Genomic DNA, 20,172 nt, shown 5'->3' with positions numbered 1-20,172 from the left:
TGAATATGCTCCGGTCTTGTGACTTAGTTTGACCAATACAACATGGCCAACATGGCAGTGTGCTGATTCTGAAGTGGGACAAAGAGAACCTTGCAGGCTTCTATTAGACTTCTTGGAACTTTATTGCTCCATCAATAGTAATGTAGGCTAGCCTGCTAAAATCATTGTGATTTAGGAAAGATGTTAGTGTTTGAAGTCTGCAGTCAAGAAAGAATTCTTGAGATGTCTTTGGTGCAAAAAGGTGTTTTTATTAAAGCACGGGACAAGACCCATGGGCAGAAAGAGCTGCACTGGGGTAGAGAGGATTGGCTCATTATATACTTTCAAGTTGGGAGGGGTTTAGAGATAGCTTAAGTCTCTAAGGAATTTGGAAGCAAGATTTCCAGGACCTTGAGGGGGCTAGCTCTTGTTGGGAAAATGTCATTTATTGCTGTCTAATAAAAACTTAGTCATGAGACCCTTCAGATGTATATCGGTGGGTCATATGCTTGGAGGATGACTGCCAACATATATCTTGGGGGGGGGGGTAAAAATAAAGGAAGTTTCCAAAAGAATTTTTATATGTTAAAGTAGACTTAACAGAATCCTGGAGGTTGGGCTAAGATTGTCTTTGCCCTTGGCAAAGTACTAACACCCAGGAAGCTGTGTTCCTAGAGGAACGTTACTCTGCCTGTTTTAAGGACTTGGCAGTGGGCTGTAAGTAGTAAGGAAATTTAATTTTTCTTTTGCCTTTGTTTCCCACATCAATTAGGTAAGAAATGCAACTCCCAGCTGCTTTATCACAATAGCCAACAGCAAAGCAACCGCTAAGATACGTGAATGAATTCAAATGGAGACAAGCCAGTTCTAACTAACCCACCAGCTCACCACACACACATGAATACACCCACCTGAGATCCCTTAAAACTAAGTCTGATTGTAAACAGTGCCCAATGATCAGTAGATTTATGGAGAAAAATAAAATAGTTGTTCTAAAGTTAAACCATTAAGCGTACAATGTCATTTTTTTATAGCTAAAACTAATAAATCTCATTGGTAAATATTCACAAATTAAGGAAAAGTGAAAATAATTATCCAGGTATATATATCATAACTCCTATCATTGGCCAGAAGATGATTGTAAGGATTTTGCACTCTTTCAGTACATTTAAATTCTGGTGTATTTTTGGTCTTCTATAATTTTAATGTTATTTCTTAAAAATTTATTTTACAAGTTGGATCAAATGGATGGACCAGTATGCAAAACAAGTACATACTGATGAACTAGTTCCTTCAGGACATCTGCATTTTCAATCATTGCCTAACACATGCATTGCCAAGATATTTGGTTACTAGTTTGAATTCTTCTTTGCTAGACCTATAGTTTGCTTTAGTCAGATACACTATGAATTTGAATTAGACCTCCCTTGGTTTTTTCACCTGTCAAACTCTATCCTATTATAGCAACATCAAAAGCTTAACTGTCTTCCCTGACCTAATTTTTACTCAAGTGGCCAGATAAAAGGGAGTGAAAAATAAATTATAAAACCATCAGTTGCAGCACAAGAAAGTAAATATGAAAAGAGGTTAATGAGAGGACAAAGATCAAACAAGCTCAACCAAAATAACAAGCATACTCTTCTTAATGACTGCAAATGTTCACAAGAAGTTTTACTTTTATCCTGTAAAATAAAACATCCTAAAACACAATGAATTGTATTGAAATGTGAATGAATACTACCTCAAGGCCAGGGTTCATCTTTATGTTTTTATCAGAAGAATGTTTCTCATCAAAGCTTAATATCAGATCCCAGTGGTTATTTTTTTTAGTTAGTTGTTTATTTGATAGACTTACTCAGCATTACTATAGAGCAAATTATGATGTGCTTATGTACTCCCTTTATCAGGTTGTGTGAACTCACAATTACTTACCGACACAAAACTGAAATAAAAACACCAGATGATCGACCTTATGACTCCAGAGACCACCTTACCTCGTCGACCATTTCCCTACTTGCCACTATACATACTGAGTAAAAGGCTTCACATTTCAATACCAGAACTTGTTATAAATTTGATACACATAAACCATAATAAAAATAGGCCTAGCAACTTGCATTCTGATAAATCCAGCTGTTAATTACCAAAATAGAGGAGATAACTTTTAAAAACCACTTTTCAGCAACTTGAATAATTCTGTCCCAAGTTACATCTGTCTTGAGGTGTATAAAAACACCAAGAACCCTCATGGAGCTTTGCCTCTTGAAAGGCCTTTTTTATATATGTGGAATTATAAAATTCTTGAATTCAAGTGACTGGAAAATATATTGATGGATGTATAGTAAGCCTTAAATGAGACCTTCTATTTTTTTTATATAGTGGCCTTTTCACAAATAAGTCTGATTAACCAGGAAATAATTTGTTAACCAAGCAGTATTTTTTCAATAATTTCTGTTCCACTTTTTTTCTTTGCAAAACCTAGGCAGTTTCTAGGTTGTGTATCTCATTGTCTTCCCATAACTCTTACATTCACTTTTTCTCCTCCTATATGTAAAGCTTCAGGGAGTTTACTGCACAGCTAAAGCCAGGAAAGCTCCTTTTCTATTTATAGTGGAAAGTTTTCTGAATGTAAGAGCATGAGTTCTATTCCAGTGAAGGTGTGATCTGCTGGATATGTAAGAATCGCTTGATGAATTTATTAAAATTACATTCCCTTGGTCTACAACAGAAAATGTATCTTTTAGGTTGAGAGTGGGTCAGGAAATCCATGTTTAGATTTCAAGGTGTCCGTAATAGGCACCATTCTTCCAGTGAATTTAAAGTCTGTAGTTTTTTTTTTTTTAAATAAAAACCAATGTTGCAGAATTATAATTTCCACTATGAAGTACTTCTTCACCTATAGGTGTAGGTACCCCATTTCTCTAGGGTCCGTGTGTTGCTGCCACTTCCGTACACCCCTGCTTGTTGCATTCAGCTAAATGGAGAGCTTGGTTAAACATCTCCAGGTTGAGAAGGTGTAACCCTTGTAATTAACTACTTCCTTGTCTGTTGGCTTGCATTCTACATTTCTAAGCTAGAGAAAGAAGGGAGGTTGGAAAATTCTTCATCTCTTCTTCTCAGGCAATAATGATATTCAGTGAGAGTCTCTGGAGCACATTTTTCAGTTCATTTTCACACAAACGAATAAAGATGTACCCCAGGTTCTGTTGTGTTCGTTATTCTTACTTCTAAACAGTGTATATTTGTGTGTGCTATCCACAGACCCATGTGAGGAATGGTGTTCTTCTGAATTGTTTTACAGTCATGGTCTCTTTTTCAACAGAAAAATTCTGTAGTAATTTATAAAGACATAGATATAAAGACTTTGAAGTTGTTTCTAGAGATTGACTTTTAAATATGATTTTCATTTGCATTTATGCACTCTCAATACTGCTTATATTGTAGGTTCCACAAATTCCAACTTTTCTCTGGCTTTCAGTATTTAATAAAGAATGTAATCTCATTATTCCTTAATTCCATAATTCTATTAAGATAGAACATGATTTGATATAAATTCTTGATGTAACCTTATTTGTTCCAGAGAAATTAATACTACTTCTACTAATAATACTAATAGTAATAAATAATAATAGATCTCACCATGTCTCAGATGACAAACAAATATCAAATTAAACATTTTCTAAAACTAATGTCTAATAATTAGGTCTTTGTTCATTTTGATCTATTTTTCACATATACAAACTGTCTTTTAATTTAAACAGTTAAAAATCAGAAAACTACTACTGTAGAATAATACTACTTATGTGACCTGCTTTTCCAAAGAGGAATTTAACAAACATTAGAAATAAGAAACAGAATATATTTTTTTAGATGAATAACAAACATAGATCAGGGGCGCCTGGGTGGCGCAGTCCTTAAATGTCTGCCTTCGGCTCAGGGCGTGATCCTGGCGTTGTGGGATCGAGCCCCACATCAGGCTCCTTCACTAGGAGGCTGCTTCTTCCTCTCCCACTCCCCCTGCTTGTGTTCCCTCTCTCGCTGGCTGGCTCTCACTGTCTAATAAATAAATAAATAAATCTTAGAAAAAAAAAACATAGATCAATTATTAAACATATTAATGACATTATAAGTAGCTACATGATTCAGATAAATTTTATTGAAAATTAATCTTATAGTGTTATGTTTATTAAATGTTCTGACTTTTTTTAGGTTTGATATAATATTTGAATTGTTTAGATTAAGTTATATTTTATTCAGGTATTGCTAAATTTACTTTTGAGTTGTACTACTTTGCATAATGCTAGAAGGTGTCATGATTTCACCCTTCTTAGTAGTTCAAAGAGATTTTTGTGACTGTTCTAATCTACCTGTGTAGTAAGAAACTATCTAACTGCTGCCTAATGAAGTGTCTGATGCCATTTGGCTGCTGCTGCTGCTTTAGCCATCCAATAGAAAGAACTGGAAGAGTCTATGTGGACTTTTATTTAGTCACCGTGGTGAGCATCTTAGTGTTGCAAACGTAGATTACTTCTTGAAAAACACGTGTTGGACTAGGAGTTCAAAGGCCAGTGCTTTATTTTATGTACCATGGGTTTAACCTTTATTCAAATTCTCTTTTGATCTCATTCCCTGGCAGGTTAGTGCTGCAAAACAGGCTTCATTTCTTTTTTGCCATTATCTTATCAATGAAAATACATTGGAGACAAGAGGAATTGGATAATTTGATGACTTGACTGGAGAGGACTTGATAGTGTAAGACTTTCCAGCCCAGTAACTTTAATCTCAAGTCTACAGGAAGAACATCCTACTCTACAGCTCAGAGAACAGACCAAGTGTTTTTTTGAATAAGGATCCACAACTTCTGGGGTCGCTAGGGCACTCTGCAAGTGACATATTCCCTGGCATGTTTTAATTCATGAAGACTTTAAAAAAGTAGTGTTTTGTTTGGTTTTCAATCCCAATCTAGCAAAATCACTGTAATACGTTCTGAGCCATCCAAATGGCTTATTTATAATATAATTATAATAACAAGGTAAAATAAATGAATTTAGTGTCCATAGGTGCGTTTGCTTTTGAATTTAAGATTACTTTTGAGCACAGTAGAGATTGATGATATAAGAAGCGGTCACACGAAGGACAATTTTTACCACAATTTTAGGACAAATATCCTAAAAATTATGTCATCTTAAGCTATCACATAGCAGTGTAATTAGGACAAAGCCAAAATTACATAAATGGTGCAATGAGGGACAAAGTCGCATGAAGAGTTTAGGCATTACTCAGATTCTGGGTTTGCACGTTTCAACTTGAACTACTTTTTTTCATTATGAAAGTCAGTCATAAATAATTATTAGAAAAATGTTAAATAATACTTTGAACACTCAGTATTATATCGAGTGGCACTTTATTAAATTAATTCATCCAAATGATTTACATATGATAAATTTGACTTCACTCTTTAAAAAGTAAGGTAATAACAATAAAAAATGATACTTTAAATATTTTTCATCATATTCAGAAACAAAAGAGATAATATAAACTAAAACAATTGATTCTTTCACTAGAGAAATCACTTCACTACACTACACTGCTCAACATTTAATTTTAGCAAAAAGTATTTTTCCCATTGAATTGGTATTGCCAATTTGAATTATATAATTTTCAATAGTGCCTGTATCTTCTTTATAAATTTGTTTTGAGTTTATGATTTTAATACATATAAGATGAATGAAAATTAATTTTACTGCTTCAAATGCTTAAAGATTATTAGAATAAGAAATTGTGAAAAATTGAAATATATGAAAATATTCACTTGCCACACCAAAATATGGCTTTAATTAAAACTGATGCTATTCTTTACCATTAACTTTCTCACCTCATACCGTATTTTTCCAGCAATTATTCATTGTACTCTAGTAAAATTGGTCTACCTCTTTTCATGGAAAAAATATAAGAATTATAAGGCCACAGTGCCTTTGAATGTGTTCAACAGTCTGTCTGGAATAATTCTTCACTAGAAATTTCATGGCTGTGTTCAAGGATCACAGTCTTGGGGAGGAATTTCTATACTTCTCGATGTAAAAGAGCACTCACCTCAGATTCCTAATTCCTATTTGTCTTTTTCATGTTTTTTCTCTGTGGAGTATGTCTCCTCGTTTACCAATTCCATATCCATGTTGTTAACTTTCTATTTTCACTAAAATCTATATCTGATGAAACAAGGATTTTTGCCTATTTTGTTCCCTGTGTGTTCCAGGCACACAGGTTATAGATATTTTGACTAGTTTTCTTTCTACTATACTCCCTCAAAAATAAATGTTTTTATATAGATAATTAAATGAATAACTTTGGAAAGGTATTATGCAAGTTATCTTTTTCAAAGTTGTTAAGAGGAGGTCTGTCTTGATTAATCGTTGGCGTGTAATTCTAATTCATTATTTATTCAATTTAAGGCAGATGAAACAGGTTAGTGTGCACATCAATGCTTACGTCACTGCTCAAACACCTGAGAAGTAATTTGAGATTTTTTTAAAGGTCAAACGAAGTATTATGAAAAGTTTGACCCCACTCAGAATTCAGACTTAGTAGTAAGTCTGAATTTCTAAACCTCTATCTTTATTCTTTTATCATTACTATTAGTGCATTTTGTCTATTTTTAAAACATACAATATTTTTAATTTAATCCTTCTTTTGGAACTCTCGATAACTAAAAGGAGGGGCACACAACTATGTGTGTTTCTACGTGTGCTGGGAAATAATAGTTACTCGATATGTATTTGGGCAAAGGAACCCAAATAAGTGAATTACAGTGGTAAAATCCACTGTTCCGTTCAGACCGATTTGTGAACAGAATCATGAGGCACAGAAAAAAAATCCCTCTGCAAAGGGACATAGTTGACAAATGAAAGATTCTCCTTGCATGACCTTAAAATAATCTAATATTTCTCCATTATTACACTGAGGAATTACTGCAGTTTTATTTTTGGTCCCAACTGAATAAGGGCTCACCTTTTGATGGTTGCCATTTTCTGCTTTTTTGTGCGTAATAACTGACTTGACATTTGTGGTGTTCCAATGTGTCTTTCTTAATGTGAAGGAATCATCTGTGCATTAATGAACTGGCTTGATGTATCTGCCAAACCTTTCAAAGAAGCAATTAAGTCTCTGTAAGAACTTGCATGAATGGCACGATTTACTGTAATCTAAGAAGAAGAAGTATAAACAAAAAGTAATTAATTTTTAAAGGTGGCAATCAAGTAGTCCAACACAAGAACCGCATCTACGGAACTTCATCTACGTAGAGCGTAATAACAACATGCTACTTTTAAAATGTCTCATCAAATTTCAAATATTGCTTTTGGGAAAATGTTCAGCTTTATTACTGTTCAGAAATTTTTAAATTAAAATAAGAGGGTCCCATTTTTATCTATCAAACTAGAAAAGTTAAATTAGACATGGAAAGAACATGAATATTCAGGGTTATGAAAGAAATGGTGAAATGACTATCACTTGTCATTGTTAATGGTAGGGTGAGCGGCAATCGTGTCGTTTGTTGATAAATTTTCAATATGTATGAGAAGTCTAAGAGTGCCATATATTACACTTTACAAACTACTCTTAGTAAATAACTGTAAATATAGCCACAAAAAGCATTAATGCCTGAAGATCCAGATATGGCACTTATTATGTATTTTTCACATCCACCATGAAAGCAAACATCTAAAATGTTTAACAATAAAGGAATGATAAATTAAACTATCTTAATGTACCTGTGAAATTGTATACAGCATTTTAGGCGATGTTTACTTACACAAAATGCATTTTCCATTTTGCGTATATTGAACACTTTTGTGCTAGGCACCATGCTAATTGATTTACATTTCATTTTTACAAGGCTTATTTCAGTTGTAAGACCTAATATTTTTCTCAATTTACTGACAAAGATCATTTTGATTAAAATAACTTGCTCAGGGTCGCACTGTTCAAATGTGATGCAGCAAAGACCAGAAATATGTCTGATTAGAAAAATCCATGCTCTTAACCTATGAACCACACTGACTATTCAGTGATGTAATCTTATTGAGTAAAAAAAAAACATTCAGACACACTCTGGGTATAGATTAAATGCTTAAAGAATTGTTATACTCTAATAACTTCTTTCTTTCTTTTTTGTTATTATTACTGCCTGTTATATCAGGAATAGGTTAAATATTTGACTACGTGAAGGAATTATTCACACAATGTATTGTTCCTCCAAGGGTTAGAGCAGGCTTTTGCTTTTTTAGTTGGCTTCCTTCATTGACTCTCAGAGAATTCATATCATATTAATTTGGACAGTTTGAGGCTTCTCAAACAGGAATCTGCATCTTTGTGGGGGCTTCCTCCAAGCACTAGAGACATATTTGCCATATTCTATTTTTAGGGAATTCTGGAACACAAGGAATAGATTTGAATATGACCTGTGGAAAACAATAATATAAATCTGTAAATTTTTCATATGATCTAATTGGAAAATAAACTGAAAAATGCTATTATCCAGAAAACATTTTTTAAAAAAATATTAAGTGTGTGTTTTTATATAAATTCCATTATTTTTTTCATGATTCATTCTCTTCCCTCTTTCTTATGGCACATTTTATTTGATTTTTGTAGGTCCCTATGTCAGTTGGTCAGAAATGCCTTTCTTAATTCTTCAGATATATCATTTTATCCTTTATCTTGTACTCTGGTTAGTGGCATTTAATGTGATTGAATTGATTTCTTGGGTTAAATATTTACTTAGTGTTTCCCTCCCCCATTAGACTGTGAATTCTCTGCAGGCAGGGCAGGACAGATGCTGTATGATCTCTCCTGTACCGCTAGGATATAGCACAGTGACTAGCACTTAACCAGTTTTCAATAAATATTTATTGAATGACTAAATGATTGAATAAACAAATGGCTGCTTCACAAATGTTTATAATAAATATGAAGAATTTTTTTGATTAAGTATAATATGTATGTTACAGAAAATTGGGGAGATCATTATGAGTTTATAATTACACTACTAGCTTTAGGAAGTCTAACTGAAGCCCACTTGAGGGGTGATATATTTTTGGTTGTTCTGATGAGAGGTAGAAAAATATTTTCAGGATGGATTTTTTTAATTATACTGTTTTTTACAAAAAAAGATTTTGTTGGGGCGCCCTGGTGGCGCACTCGTTAAGCGTCTGCCTTCGGCTCAGGGCATGATCCTGGCGTTCTGGGATCGAGCCCCACATCAGGCTCCTCCGCTGGGAGCCTGCTTCTTCCTCTCCCACTCCCCCTGCTTGTGTTCCCTCTCTCACTGGCTGTCTCTGTCAAATAAATAAATAAAATCTTAAAAAAAAAAGATTTTGTTGACTTTATTATCTCCTCTTGACGTTTATTTCATCTTTCTAAGCATTCAAGGTGAGCATTGTGTGAGCCAAAGGTAAGAATATTTGACTTTAAAAATATCAAGTTTATATGTTGGCCCATGGGAGCTTCTAATGACATCTAGAAATTAAAGAGACAGGTATTGATTTTTCTGCAGTTTCTGATAATATAATTAATAATATAAAAACTATTAACACCATTTTCTAAGCTTTCTTTCTAGAATGTCGGTAATTTGCCTATAGTCACAAGTAAACATTCACATATTTTGCTGCTGAATACACATTTTTTTCTTCATTTCCATTGTGTTTTAATGATGTTCTAATTTCAATCGTGTTGGGGAAAGTTAGGCAGCATGATATATTTATTTTCCATTTTTTTGCACACTAGGTATTGGTGTGTGTAAAGAAAGCAAATTGGCACTATGGTCTGCCAAATCCTTTGTAAATCTTTTTGATTATGGACCGAATGGTTAATTTAAGAACAAGATGTAGCAGGGCAAAGTAAAATACCCCCAACGTAATTACCCAAGTTCAAAAAACTGTGGGATGAGTATGTGACAGTGGGGGAGAAATAGTGGTGTTTGATGGTTTTTTGTTTAAGAATTAAAGAAATAAGGAAAAATGATAAGAAAATAATTGAACGTTATGGTTGAGGCTAGATACTGCCTTCTGGTGTTTGCATTTACCATATTTAAATGCATACAAAAATCGGTCAGGGTGATTTGGATTTATGGTGCTGCTAAATCCCACTCAGGATAGGTAAAACTATGTATTTTGTCTCTTTTTTTTAACTTACAAAACTAACATCTTTTGAGAATACATAATGATGAAAAATCTAATGTGATAAAGTATGTTTATGTATGAATTAACACATTCCTATCGGTTGCTTTGAGGAATGCAAAAATCCCTTTAATCTTTTCCAGAGATTAAAGTGCTTTGAGGTACTTTGTAATTTTACTGAGCATACTTACGTAATTTATTTTACCTATTAGTCTTTATGGCAAAATTGTGCTCCCTAATATAATATCAATAGAAAAGATATGATGTACAAATAGAATACTTCTTCCTTCATTTTCAAAAATCGCTTAACTGTGATTACATGCTGTGCTGAGGATTCTAAAAACAGAGGACAGATTTCCTGATTTATTTTGGCATGGCCATAAAATTGTGGTTATTTTAATTTTATTTTTCATGTAAAAATGTAAAATAGTTTCAAGGAAAATTCATTAGCTTTGAAATTTAAAAAAAAAATAGCAGTATTACATAAGAACAAAAGAGGAAGTCTTACCAAATGTACTTAAAAAGGTAGATGTTAATCTCTGCATTCAATACAATCCCAACTAAAATCCCAGCAAGTTACTTCGTGAACATTGACAAAGTGGTTCTAAAGTTTATATGGAGGAGCAAAAGACCCAGAATAGCCAACTCAGTATTAAAGGACATGAATAAGGACAGACCACTGACATTATCAGACTTTAAAACTTACCATAAAGCTTGAGTAATCAAGACAATAAGGTATTAGTACAAAAGTAGATTACTGTGTGGGGAACACAAAGTCTAGAAATAGACCCACATAAATGTGGTCAATTAATTGAAGACAATGAGCAAAGGAAATACAATGGAGGAAAGATAGTCTTTTCAAAAAACGGTGCTGGAACAACAGGACATCCACATGCACAAAGAAAAAAATAAAGTGAATCTAGATACAGACCTTTCATCCTTCATAGAAATTAGCTCATAATGGTTCATTGGTCTAAATGTAAAGAATCAGAACTATAAAACTCCTGGGAGATAGGCTAGTAGAAATTCTAGATGACCTTGAGGATGGCAATGAGTTTTTAGATAAAATATCAAAGGCATGTTCCATTGAAAGAAACAATTGATAAGCCACAATTCAAAAACTTCTGCTCTGTGAAAGACCTTGCCAAGAGAATAAGACAACAAGCCAGTGACTGGGAGAAAATATTTGCAAAAGGCATATCTGACAAAGAACTGCTATCCAAAATATACAAAACAAGCAAACAAAGCCACTTTGTAAGATAGTTCGGCTGTTTCTTAAAAAACCAAACATCCCCCTACCATATGATCCAAAAATTGTGCTCCTTTGTATTTACCCAGAGGAACTGTAAAGTTATGTCTACACAAAAAACCTGCACACAGATGTTTATAGCTTTATTCATAATTATTTATGTAAATAAATATTTATATAATGAATAAATATATGTAATAAATATATATGTATATATATATAGCTTTATTCATAATCACACAAACTTGGAAGCAAGCAAGATGCCCATCAAATAGGTGACTAGATAAACTCTGATGTAGCTATTCAGTGGGATATTATTCAGCACTAAAAAGAACCATGTTATCAAGCAATTGCATATTACTAAGCAAAAGAATTCTACCTGAGAAGACTGCATTCTGTATGATTCCAATGGTATCATATTCTGGAGAAAGCAAAACTATGGAAAAAGTAAAATGATCAGTGTTTGTCAAGGCATTGGAGCGAGGAAGGGATGAATTAAGAGCACAGAGGATTTGGGGGGACAGTGAAACAGTTCTGTATAATTTTGCAGTGCTGTAACCTGTTACACACTTTTCAAACACATAAAACATACAAACTGTGAGTCAATATTGATGTAAACTTTGGATTTAGGGTGGTAATGATGTGTCAAAGTAGGTTAATCAATTTTAACAAATGTATCACTGAAGTGAGGGACTTAGATAATGGGGAAAAGGCTGAGTGTGGGGTGAAGATAGGGAGTGCATGGGGGACTTTGCACTTTTGCCCAACTTGGCTGTGAACTTAAAACTGCTCTGAAAAATAGAGTCTATTCTATTAAAGTCAGTGTGGTTTATTTCTAATTGCATCCTAATTGAGCTTATTTGGTCAAGCTAAAATGCCTAGATAATTTAAGTAAGTGTAAAAGTTTATTTTGCAATTTATTTCCAATTTTATTCTACAATGTGAATAACAAATGTTTACATTGTATAAAACACAGCAAATATTTAGTCTGAATTAAATTCAAAGTAAGGGAAACGTGCTTTGTTTTTAATGGCAATATATAATTTTATTGGAATTTTTATCAGCTTTATTGAGACAAAATTAACATGCATAACGTTGTGTAAGCTTAAGGTATAAAATTTATTATATATTACATATATTACAATATGATTACCAGCATAGAATTAGCTAATAGCTCCATCATGTCACATAATGACAATTTCTTTTTTGTGGTGGGAACACTTACGATGTACTCTCTTAGCAACTCTCAAGTATATAATAAAGTACTATTAACTGTTATCACCACTGTACATTAGATCACCAGAACTTGTTTACCTTATAATTAGACGTTTGCACCCTTTGACCTAATTTTATTGGAATTTAGAAATAAAATTAAACTATGATATTAACTTTTATTTTGTTGATGTGGGCTGCAAGGTTGTTTTCATGAAAATGTTAACATAGGTATTTTGCTTTCAGTTGAAGTACAGATCTGCTACATCCCTTTTTAATGTATAGTCTGAAAATTACATCAAAATTATAGGAGGTGTTTCCAAAAAAGGCAGATTCCAAACACAACTATAAATCCTTAGTAATTCTTATCATTTGACATATATAAAACATACCTATACATGTTTTATATGTGTTTTTATGTATAATTTGTTATATATAGTATATATATAGTTTGTTATAGATAATATATAGTATATATACGCTATGTATATTATATATACACATGTTTTACATATATGTTTTATATATATAGTTTTACATACATCAAACTACATATATAAAACATATATAAATATGTTTTTATGTGTACTTTATATATAGATTGTTATATATAGTATATAGTATATATACACACATATGTTTTATATATATAGTTTGACATATATTACATGTATATAACATGTGTATATGTATAGTTATATGTATATGTATATATAGTTATATATATAAAACATATATGTATGCATATATATATAGTTCAGAATTCCTTTTAATTTTGTCTTATTTCCCTCTTATTAAACTTTTATTAAGTTTAAATATATAAATAAAGTAGTATCTACAGGATTATTGCACTCTATACTACTTACAAATATATTAATCTTCATATATATGCAGCTATCTGTAAATATTCAGACATGTTATATATAAATAAAACATACATTTTATATATGTATATATATAATATGCTATATATATTTACACACAAATATGTTTGTGTGTAGATCTGAATAATGTTTTCCCATATTTTTGTAGTTACTGCCATGTATTGGCATTTAGATATATTTTGTTGGGGCAACTGGGTGGCTCAGTCAGCTAAGCACCTGCCTTCTGCTCAGGTCATGATCTCAGGATCCTGGGAATAAGCCCCATGTCAGGCTCCCTGCTCTGCCAGGACTCTACTTCTCCCTCTCCTTCTGTCCCTCCCCCCTGCTCATGCTGTCTCCCTCTTACTCTCTCTCTCAAATAAATAAATAAACTAGGAAGTTTAGATACATCTAGCATTTATCACACATCTTTATTTATTCTAAATGCAGGTTCCTGGGCCTGTTGCATTGGTACATCTGCAGGTAAAGCATGTGTATCTGCTTTTACCAAACATCTCTAGAAGTTTTGTGTGTATTACTATTTAGAATCTTTGCAGTAGTCCATAGGATCTTATCACAAAGAATGTGGTCAGCTTGGAATTGGAGCTTGAAAAGGGTAGGTGATGTTTGCTTCCAATTTCTTTCCCCATCACTTGAATAAATCTTGTTTCCAGAATCTGATTAGACAAGTTTATCTTATATCTAATAACTTGGATTTCTAGATTAACAGTATATAACATTATGACAATACACTTAGACGAAATAGACATTTTATCCTGTGTCTCTTAAAGATTAAAAGTTTTCTCCTTGAATGTATGTATTATGCGTTTAGGTCTTTATTATTTTCCATATAGTATATAGAATTATTTACAACATTCAAGTTAATAAATATAATGTTTAGGTTCTGTATTTTTAACTTTCGTAACTTTATATCATTTTTCTAGTTTCCAGAAAACAAACTGTAAATGTAAGAATGAGCTGACGATACTTTTTACACTCAACTTTATCCAAGCTATTGTTTAATGTCCTAATTTATATGAGAGGATTTTCTTCCTGCTAGTTGTCATAGCTTAAAAATCTTAGCATAATTTATGTTCACATCTACAAAGTCCATTGTATATGCTTCGACATGACTATATGAAATCTTTAAATGAGTGAATAAATGAATAATAGACAAGCTCATAATGAGGGAGGCCTGATGTATAAAACAAATAGTGGAAATGAATACCCAAGAATCGGTAACAATTATTACTGACATTTTTATACCTTATTATTATTGGCCCCTCATTCTGGCAATCACAGCATAAAATCTCTAATTATTAAAAACTTGTGAATCCATATATGAAGGCCTGAATTTGAATAGATCCAGATTCTAGAACATAATTATCTTAATAAATTTGCATAATGTATAGACACATGGAGAGCACAATTTTCCCAGCATTCCAACCAATGTCCAATAGGCACACTTGGAGTAGCATTAATTACTTTCTGTGGGGTCTTAGAATTTCTCCCACATAGTGAAGGAATAATTGTTGCTAGTCCAATCTTAATGGTGTTCTGTGATCGCTGTATTATTTGTATACCAGAAGGCATGGTGCCTTTGGATACATTAGCCTATCAAATTGCATGAAACAATTTTCTTTTCTTTTTCTCCTGACACATTATCTTCTGTTTTATGATGAAGATTTTTTAAATAATGTTTAAAATGTATACTAGGGATGCCTGGGTGGCTCAGTCAGTTAAGCGTCTGCCTTCAGCTCGGGTCATGATCCCAGTGTCCTGGGATCAAGTCCCACTTTGGGCTCCCTGCTCAGCGGGAGCCTGCTTCTCCCTCTACCTGCCGCTCCCTCTGCTTGGCTCTCTCTCTCTCTCTGACAAATAAATAAATATAATCTTTAAAAAAATAAAATAAAATGTATACTAGTTACCTCTATGTAAAGTTCAATTTGAAATTCACATGTTGATAATCTATATGAGTCACAGCTGGGATTTAGGCAATACAGTCTATTATTAAACATACTTAATATTTTTTTCAATGTATGGAACAAACTTTGTGGTTTTAATATTACACAAATGTGTGGCCAGATAATATTGTGAAATAGTATGTATATGTCTTTATGAGGGTGTCTGTCTGGTTTTTCCATCCATTCAATAAGATAGTTTTGATTTTTTTCTTAATAGTAATATATAATTATTAAAAAAAAGTCATAGTCAACAATATTTTCTGGCTATTCATTTCCAAAAGAAAACTTGGAAGAAGAAAGAACAATCTTAGCTATGGGTATTATGATTTAAGAAGTGGAATTGAGGGTGCCTGGGTGGCTTAGTGGGTCAAGCCTCTGTCTTTGGCTCAGGTCATCATCCCAGGGTCCTGGGATCCAGTCCCATATCAGGGTCCCTGCTGAGCAGGGAGTCTGCTTCTCCCTCTGCCCCTCTCTCTGCTTGTGCTCTCTCTCGCTAGCTCTCTCTCAAATAAATAAATACAATTTTAAAAATTAAAAAAAAAAAAGAGGGGCAGAAGAGAGGAAATCTCCTCTTACAAGTAGTAAAAGAACCCCCAGGCTGAGTAAGGAGACAGAAGTCACATGGATCCAATGCTTAGCATCCGGGAAGTCACTGAGGCTCAGTGGAGTCCTAGGGACTACCAGGTGCGTGATGCACTGAGATCCATATAAAGCCATTTACTTTTCCTTTTTTTCAGCAATATTTAGTGAGTGTATCTACATGCCAAGCACTATTTTAAGCTGGCAATCGAACAATGAGCAGGTAATAGAGAAACAAACAAAAAAGATCCAAATCTCTCCTCTCATGGATCTTACATTCTAATAATATCGGGTAGAGGGGAGAGTGCAGGGAAACAAGTGAACGGGTTGTCAGGTGGTAAGAAGGGCTATGGGAAATGATTTAGAAAGAAAAGGACAGAGAGGGTACCCAGAAGGTGCTGGAAAACACAACATTTGACACAGGGAAGGGTAGTCCTCAATAAGAAAGTGATTTTTGAGCAAATCTTAAAAGGATCTCAAAGAAGAGGCAAGTAAATTTCTGGGAAACTGCTGTCCAGGTAAAAGAAAACTGTATATATCAGCAATTCTCATATGTCTGCACATTAGTAACCAAAAGCTCAACAGATAAGTCTAATGTGTATTCAAGATTGAGTAACACTGGCCTAGATTAAGGAGGTAAGAAGAAAGGACACAGAAGCACCAAGCTGCTTATTGACACTGGGAAGAGAATTATTGGCTCCCATAGTCTCTACAAATCAAATCAATATGCTCAGGATATACACTCCAAAATGTGAGGCCCTGAAGTGAGGAGTAAGTGAGAAGCCCATGACTCTGTTTAGGAAATGAGCCTGAGTGGAAACAGTTTCCAACACCTGGCAAAACTAAACTCTCAGCTAGCTGCTCAAAGTCAAGATAGTTGCCTCTAGAGTGTGAGGGCCTGGGGGAAAAGAAAAAAAAATCCTTTTGCGAGAAGTTAGAAGGAAAATATAGAAAGAACATATTTGAGATAGAAGAAAGCTGAACTAGACTTTCAGGATCCTCAGAAATCCTAGGACTGTGCAGACCAATAAAGACAAACAAGCAAAAAAACTATTTAGGCTGGTAGCCAGTATGTCTCCGAGGAACCAAAGACCAGTTTGGTGCCTCACGGTCAATAACCATAATCTTAACTGTGCTTACTATAAGGAAGTGTGGGTCTGCTATGAGAATTCCGATAAGTATAACCTTAGTAGGCTGTAAAATAATGACACAGGTTTAAAGACTGATCATTTGAGAGCAATCCAAAGAACAAGACTTGTGCAGAATACCAGAGCCATGTTGAATTTAAAATAACCTGGGGAGATCCAAATGGAGATACCCAGTCAGTAAGTAGAACTTCGGGGTTTAGTGCTCAAGAGGAAAATCAGGGCAGGTGGTAAACATTTGGGAATCATCATCACATAGAACATTGGAAATATGAAAATGAATTATATTGTTCATATATGGCATGCATACATTGAAAAGAGAAATGGGCAGAATGAAATCCCAGGACTGCACTAAATTTTAAGAACTAGGCAAAGGAAGAGGGTTCATGAAAAAGAATGATAGGGAACATAGGTGCCTAGAGGGTTTACAAGAAATATCATATGGCCTTTAATGTAACCTTCAATGTAGTTTAGCCACACTCCAAATACCCATCAGGAAATATAAGTGCCAATTCCTTGGTGCTCTGCTCAAAATATAACCTTTTTGATACAACCTTTGGGGTATGCGGTTTATCTACTCTACATAATCTATCCCTGGATCACAACAGAACAGCTGAGGTTGCAAGTATAAAGTACTTTATTTCAGTCTGCTTGGAATGGTTGTATTGAAATGCTTTTGGCAGCAGTGATTATGGGACACTATAAAATATAACTTTGTTAAAGTTTTCTATGTCTTTTTTTCTGTAAGTTTTCAGTGTTCAATAAATTGCAGTTTTCTGCATAAGGACCAATACTAGGAATGTCTCCTTGGCCGCTGTACTGGGAATAGAGTACTATAGTTCAGTAAATTCTCTGTTCTTTTATGACGCTATCATTCATTTAACTGACCAAAATTTGATCTTTGCATTGGCTGGAAGAAGCAAATAAGTTACCTGACTTTAGCTTACAGGATTTTAAGACATGTATTTCACATTTAGCCCTCACGTGGTTTCTTTTTACTCATTCTACTTTCCTTTTACTTATTTTTCATTATCTTATCTTAGTAAGATTATATTTTGTTGTACTGTGTGTATGAAAGTCAAATTGTGCTAGGTATTCTCCATTTACCCACAAAAACCTATCCTCCTCTACCTTGAACTACGTCTTGGAAACCTGAACCTTATGGATAACATCAACCGGGCTCATTTTCCCCGACTTCAGTTTACTTTTGGCTAATGGGAAGTACAGCCCAGAGGTCAGAAGCCCGGAAGATGGTGATTTTGAACTATTATTCTTTCGTTTGCCTACAGTGCTGTGGTTTGTCAGTGACTGTATCCTTTTCCGAAAGCCATTAGTCCTATCACACTGCTCCCATCCATGGCTACAGAATTCTCCAGTTTCTCATCACAAAATCCTCTCCTTTTTCACCTCAAACTGCGTGTGGTATTGGCATCCTGCTGTTGCTCTTAACTTAGTATTTACTTGTAAATGAGTATTTACTTAGTATCATTCTTGTTTACCTAATCCTATCCAAACATTGATAAAAGTTATTTCAATATCTATTTTTTATTAATGCTTTCAATATGTCATGTTTCCTGCTGAGATGCTGACTGAAGTTGCCTTCATATTTTTTTAATTAAATTTTTTTTCTATATTCTTATCATGAGCACACATATGTATGTGTGCTTGCATATACCTGAACTAAGTGAATTATTTCTAATTTTGTGAGTCAAGATTCTGAAACCCAGAATGGGAAAAATAATTTACCAAAATTTCTCTTCATTGCCTTAACTAGTTGTATTTCTTTCTTTATGGCTCTCCAAGTCACAAAGAAACGAAAGTTATGGTGTTGTAGACAGCTTCCACATTGGCCCCCAGTCTTCCCTGCCTCATGATATTTATACCCTTGTGGAGTCCCTTCAACATTGTATCAAGATCAGCCCGTGCAACTGGAAACATTTGGCAAACGTAGTAGCATGAGTACCTCCAGCAAAATAGTATAGTTGTCACATCTAAACTTTCATTCCCCCCAACAGAAACATTGAAAAACATGCAGACTGTCAAAATCAATTTTGTCAGAAATCTGGAAAACTGCCAAAGGTTTACAGCAACCAAGGAAATACTGAATCAAGAAAAAAGACAACTTTAAAATTGTGGGAAAAGTGCAGAATTTTGACTTTCCCTTGCCCTACCCATTCTGGGCGTGTCATTCCTAGAGAGTAGGACTCTGGTCCCTGGTTCTAGAGGGATCAGAGCAGATGTTGTTTGCAAATTATTTTGTATATCTGTTATAACCTACCTGGGAGACATCTGTAGGAGTGACCCAAAATTTTAATATATCTGTTTCCACCAATTCAGAATTCAGGCCATAAAAGAAATGGTAATTGCTCTCAAACACGGCAAGCCAACTGAACAAACTTCAGACTCTTGGCAAAAGATTACAATTAAAACATATAATAGCCTGCCTCTATCTGGGAACAAAACCTGGGAAGGATTTCTTTGGGACATTAAGACATCTGAAAGAATGTGTGTATAAGGGGGCTCTTAGAAGGCCATGTTCACACCCAGAACAAGACAATGCTTAGAAAGACTAGAGAAGACGTAAAGCTATCATTTAGGCTCCTCACTAGGCTCAGTGCAAGACTAGCTAAGTGTTGAAGTGTTTTGTTTGCAAATGACAGGATCTTCTATGTAGAAAATCTGAAAGGATCAAGAACAACACCAAAATACCTTTGGAACTAATAAGTGATTATAGCAAGGTTGCAAGATATGCAGTTAATATATAAAGTCATTTGTTTCTCTATATACCAACAATGAGCAAGTGCAATTAAAAATTCAAAAACCCAATGCCATGTGCACCCCTTTGATGAAGTACTTAGGAATTAATAACAAAATATGTATAAGACTTATATGAGGAAAGCTATAAAATTATGATGAACACAATGAAAGATGAATGAAATTTAGGAGAAATATTCCATGTTCATAGATAGGAAAATTCAATATTGTTAAGATGTCGCTTCTTAAATT

Source organism: Ursus maritimus, unplaced genomic scaffold, assembly GCF_017311325.1.
Source record: "Ursus maritimus isolate PB19 unplaced genomic scaffold, ASM1731132v1 scaffold_15, whole genome shotgun sequence".
NCBI classification, from domain to species: Eukaryota; Metazoa; Chordata; class Mammalia; order Carnivora; family Ursidae; genus Ursus; species Ursus maritimus.
This window is presented reverse-complemented; position numbering follows the sequence as displayed.